Genomic DNA, 6631 nt, shown 5'->3' on the forward strand with positions numbered 1-6631 from the left:
CTTCACCTGCAGAAGTTGTTTGAATGTGCCATTTACACATGATGGGATAGAATAGAAGAAGCGTCTACCGAAAACTATCCAATATTTCGCTCCTTTAATTTGTTTACAAACAATGAATGTTTAAATTACGGTCCATTTTGTATTGCTTACGATGTGCATCATGCTTGTCTATGGACTATTTAAATGATTGAAATCCTGTGTGACAGCAACCAGCTTGCCCTTTTCCCCACAGTGGTGTTTGCTGATCTGACAGTGCAGTAAGTTGCCATTTTGGGCTGGTGTTGTGCTGCAGATTCCTGGGACGACAGACATTCTGCTGTTAGTGGGGCCACAGACGCACTTGTGCCTCACACATGACCTCTGCGGGGTCAGATGCTGTGATAATCCTGTCCCCAGAACCGACTGAAATGTCTCCTCTGTGTGTTTGAGAGCTGCATGTTTGTGTGGAGCGTAGAGCGCATGTTATTATATGTGTAGCGTGCAGTATTTTGGGCTTTCATAGAATAAAGGGGTAACAACATGAATGTGGATTGGTATGAAAAACAAAAAGCAATGTGGTAGACCACATTAAAATGTTCCCATATATTAAATAAACAGTTGTTACAAAACAAAAACAACCAAACAAATATGATCTCATTCGTCAACTGAAAAGGAAAAGGCTACAAAGGATTGCTGAACATTGTGAGATAAAACTTAGTATTACACGTTTTATACATATAACATCATGTTTATAAATCTTATGACACAAGACAAGAAATCTTACGGACTTGTATTGTACAACCTAACTACACTTTAACTACACTTTCTTATCATGCATGTGAAAACATTCAAATTTGTTTTAGGTGTTACTTTTTTATTAATGACTCCTGGATATGTTTAAAAAAGACAAAAGGAAACCATTTATATAATGGCTATGTGCAGTACTTGATTTCTCCTTCTCTTCTCTTTGCTTGCATGTATCTCTTTTGACGAGCACTGGCCTGATAACCGGCCTGTGCTTGTGTTTGAGCACATGTGTTGTATAAATGCTACATACATGTGTCTCTGGAGAAATGGAGACACCAAGAGACACTTGTCACCAAAGTGACGTGACCCAACACCTGACCCTGCAGGACGCCAGTGACAGATCCACATGAGCGATGGGGCCAAGAAGAGGACATCACCAGAGAGCAGCAAAACTACACCGTCGCCATGAAAACAATGTGTGCAGCAGGTTTTAGCCAAATACATTCATTTAATCAAATACCGAAACACTGACAGTCGTAACAATTAATAATGATGATAATAATAACAATGAAGGCAAATAAATGTTTTGTTGTAAAATTCCTCAAGTTTTTCTACCTGCACTTGAACAGATTAGCGCTAGCCTGGCGAACACCAGACTAAAATCACAAGTGATATTTAGTCTAGGGACCACCAATTCATTTTCTCGTAGGAGAGGTGTGGTTTACGATCGTCCATAGTCCTTTATTGGGCGATACGTAGCCACAGCCAATCGTATCATCGTATCATCGTATCAGATGACGTGTGACGTACCTGCTGTAAACTTTTGAGATAAACTATTTAGAACACAGTCTAAAGCTTGATCGAAAAATAGCGTCGCGTCTGCTGCTGTCATGTTGGATCCGCAATTTTTTTTTTAAATCCGTAAATAAACTACAAGCTTCCGTATATCAAATAGCGCATCATCGCCTTGCCGTCCCTCCCCATTCTGTGATTGGTTCCCAAATCCATGCGAAAATTTCGGCCATTGTGCCCAGGCTACTGTGCAGTTCGAAATGATTCGAGCGCACACAGCAGCCTGGCGTTAGCCAGGTTAGATTAGCGTAATCTCAGCATGGAGTTTGTGGGTTTGATCTCAATTGGCTCAATGAGACTGACTCTTCACAATCACCATCATCATCATCATCATCATCATCATCATCATCATCATCATCATCATCATCATCCCATAATCCAAAAGAAATGGACATGTTAAGAAGAAGTGGTGATTTTAAATGGAAACTTCGGATTAAGAGTGAATGGCTTCCTGTTCATGTCCCATATGACTAACTATGACTCAGCATGCAGCTGTTTTGATGCAATATCCTCAGATCAAATCTACACTCTGAATAAGCAGTAGATTTATTGAAGAGTGCTCTCACACTTTTCCAAGGGAACAGAGATCCTAAATCGCAGTTTGTTTGTGAAGCGTAGTGTGAGTGCACCGCCAGATACTTCCAAATTGTGCACGTATTTTCTAAATTCTTTCCAGGCCTGTTATTGTTGACTGTCTCATGGGGTTATCAGCTTTACGACTCCTCCCACCTACAAACGCACACCTGACCAGAGCCTGCAGGACGCTCTGCCAGCTGTTAAAAGTGCCTCTACCTGCAATGTCCCGCTCTTGGCTTCAGCAATACATTCAGCATTTTACCATTTTTGGCAGTTTTCTTGAGTCTCTTCACCATATGTCAGTTCCAAGATTCCTCTTGAGCTGTTGCACCAGACAATATCTAGCTTTCCAAGAAGTATCTTTATGGCCACAGGTCTAAAGCAAGTAGAAAATGATGAATTAACCAAACAAGGCATAATAAAACAACCGACTATACATGGCCTGGACACTTCTACAAACTGTCCAGGTACAAGAGTGATCCTTCTCAAGGCCTCTTTTTGGGTGATATCAATACATTGAACCAAAAAGGACAAAATCAGAAGTAAATCTGGGCTAACACTACGACATCAGCAGTTGAACTTGACTTGCACATTCAGCATGTGAACAGACCTGTGAGAACTGAGTTAGGACGTTTACACTTTAGACATTGGGAGGCTCGTTTGGGTGTGGTTCAGACGTCTGCGCGGTGCCATCTCTTCCTCCGGAGTGGTGAAGTTTGGTTTTCCAGTCTGTTCCCGTATCCGCACAGCTTCCCCCGTCTGTGTGGAGGCAGAGCCAGAGCATTTACTCTCTGTTTGAGGAGGAGAGTCCAAGTGATGCCCTCAGTCGTAAACAAAAACAATTACACAGAAATGTGAAATGAGAGCTGGAACTTTCAACAGTGGGTCCTCACTGTTGTAGCTGCTATAGCATTTTTATCAGATGAAAACCAAATACAATTTTTTGAAAAAGTAATAAATTATGACCAAACAAAGTGACCAAATGTGATCGCCTTTTAATGCATCAAATTTGAAAGTCAAATTGTTGGTTTCTGGATGGGCTACAGGTGATCATTCCCACCTCTGCTGTAGTTAAGGTTATATAAGTGATCATTGACTTGAGAAAAAACATGTTAGCCGGCTAAATTGACAATAATCTCTTTTAAACTGAACCACTAAACGTTTATAGTTTACATCACTCTATGCCCTTCACATTGCAGGCCTAAAGTAATACATTATTAAAAATGTTCATTCTTATTATCATTGAGCCTATAAATTCTCAGATCTGGGTCATGTGGGAGACACTGGCTCACATGGCTCTGGCGGGTGCAGACTGTTGTTGTGTCCCTGGGCAAGACAGATCACCCATGTGTGTGAGTGATTGGTTTGTGGAAGGCTGAGGGGCTGACGGCGCAGATTGGCAGCCTTGCTTTTGTGGGTCTACCGCAGGGCAGCTGTGAATAGAAGCTAGAGGAGTGAATAAACAAACTTTGAACAAACGTGTTAACATAAGCTTGTAAAGCACATTATTATTATTTTCATTACTATGAAGAGTTAAAACTATGTCTAGGGACTCTCTCTCCATTGGAATCCGAACAAAACTGCTCGTAAACCCCAACTCTGACTGTAGCTCATCAATTGTCCTCTTGTGCCATCTACTGGTTACAAAGCAAAGTGCAATTCAAACAATCGTTTTTCCTTTAAGTTAGGAGACCATGTGATTAACCCTCCATCACACCCAAGCACATTTTTGAAAGTTGGACTCTCCTCTCCTCATACATATAAAAACAAAAACACATTTTAACATTTTTAACCCGTTCATTGCCAACTTTCTGTCATAAAGCACAAATGAATTATTTTGTATATCTCTGATGCAAAATGGGAAACTTCTGGTCTGGTCGTTACAGCCCGGTGTCTGTGAGAGATGACCCGCAGGATTTGTTTCTCAGTTAAAATGTATTGATGTAGTGTCAATTTTAGAAAAACACTGGCATTGAGGGCCCTTTGATGCCATAGACCTCCATTAAAATCACAATTTTTCAAATAGAGGGATTCAAAATTTTATTTCAAACTCTTGCGAGCCTTCAGGCTTCAAATAAACATTTTTTTTCCATTATGAGCTCATTTGTTAACTTATATGACAAAGAAAAGAATAAAAATGTTGTTAAAGGGGGGGTGTTATGCAAAATCTACTTTTTCAAGCTTTGCATCATGTTATTATGTCATTCCCTCATTAAAAACATGCCTGAAGTGTTGCCTTGGCACATTCACGTATTTTTGAGTAATCTGTAAAAACTCTGATGGCAGCCATTTTAGGGATAGGTTTGCCTGAGTCCTCCTAGGAACGCACCCACCTCCTGGAGACGCCTCTGACCTTTCGTCACCAGCCGAGTAACCAACCGCTGCTCCTCAGCAGAACCCCCTCCCCACTGATGCCACAGACAGCGTGTGGAGGGGGCGTGTCGGAAAGAGTCAGAGGTTCTTAAAGAGACAGAGGCCTATTTCAAGACATTCACTACAGCCATTTTGAGAGAGCAATTTTATACAAGGCAGTTATTCTAATTTACTGCATTTACAGACCAACAGAAGGTTTCGTCATCATTGTAGTGTGATATAGACTGGTGCTATGTGATTGAAAAAAGCATAATACCCCCTCTTTAAACTGTCGTAAATAACAAACTGCATCACTCCATTGTTACAGAATCATGCACTTTATTGTGTGAGTTTATGCATCGGAGTCAATTGGTGGAAGTCCTTAGGCAGTAGAATCGTATTTGTTAAAAAAAAAAAAGGTAGGATTCCAATATAACAAAAAAAAACATCCCTCAATCACGTCCTTCATCAACCCTGGGTAAACATCATACACATAGCAGAAGAGGATGTCAATGTCAGTAACCTTTTAATCGTAACCAAGTGTATTATCAGACATTTGAAAAATCACAATTTCTTGCCATAAAGGAGGCGAGGTAAACAATGTGGGGGCTTTGTGTCAAGTTAACATTTGTGTCCCCCCCCTCGCTTATGAATAAAAGCGATATAGGCTTTTGTTATAATGCAATTTTATAAACAGGCAAGAAGACAAAAACAAAAAAGTGGCTTTCCTTTTGTGGATTCCTTTTGTGTCACTTATCTACCTTCACACTAATCAAAGTATTACATTGCTATGAGTATTTTCCTATGACTATATACACAAATAAAGTACAGTATCTCAAGTGAATGAATAAAAAATCATTCTACAATATTAAGAAAATATTTCATCTGTGAGAATTGGACAAAAACTATTGCACATTATACGCGGATATATGTGATGCACACACAGGTAATAAAGAAAAAAAAATCCATATTAAAATATAAAGTTAAAAAAAGCAGTTGAAACCGCTGGTTTATCGGAAAAGAAGCTTGACCTGGAGCTCACTGTTGAGCGATGAGTTTCAGATATGAACGTTGTGATCTGGTGGACTTGGGAAGGTTATGTTCGTCTCCCCTGTGTCCACTGAAGTCATGGATTAATCCAATAGATCAGGCCTGGGTTAAAATACTGTATTAGCAGATTGTATATTGATATCCAACAATGCAACATTACTATCTACAGTGGGAAGAAAAGTATGTACATAGTTTGTAATTTCTCACATTTCTGCCTAAATTGGTCACTAAATGTGGTCTGATCTTCATCAAAACCATACGAGAGAGTAAACAGTGTCTGCTTGAACAAATACCACCCAAACATTTATATTTTATCATATTTGGTCCAGATGGTATCAGATTCATCCTGATCGTTGTGAACGTCTAATCTGCCAGCTATTTAATACAGGGGTTCACTTACTTATTCCACGCTGTTGTGAATGTCTCAGGTTTTTTCTGCAAAATATGTTGACAAACTTATGAATTATTTGTTCTATTGATGAAGGCACGTTGTCCAGGCCCTGAGGCAAAAAAACAGCCCCACACCATGATTCTCCTGCTCCATACTTAACAGTGAGCATAGTGAAAAATGTTGATGTGCTGTTCCATTTTTCCTTCACATATGACATTGTGTGTTCCTCCCAAACTATTCGACTTTGAGTCCATTAGTCCACAGTATATTTTTCCAATCGTGCTGTGGAGCATCCAAGTGCTCTTTCACAAACCAAAGTTGAACAATTTGGTAGGAATACACAACGTCATGTGTGAAGGACAAATGGAACAGCAGACCAATATCAAAACCCTCTCCCCACTGTGAAGTCTGGAGCAGGAGAATCATGGTGTGGGGCTGTTTTGTTGTCTCAACGCCTGGACAACGTGCTATCATCAACGGAAAAATGTATTCACAAGTTTATCAAGATATTTTGGAGGAAGAGCTCAGACATTCACAACAGCGTGGAATGAGTAAGTGAACCCCTGTATTAAATAACTGGCTGATCCTTCTTTTGCAGCAATAACTGCTTTTCTGTAGTTGCAGATTAGACGCTCACAACGATCAGGATGTATCTTGGACCATTCCTCTTTACTAAACTGCTGC

This window comes from Gobius niger (assembly GCF_951799975.1).
Source record: "Gobius niger genome assembly, chromosome: 10".
Taxonomy (NCBI): Eukaryota; Metazoa; Chordata; class Actinopteri; order Gobiiformes; family Gobiidae; genus Gobius; species Gobius niger.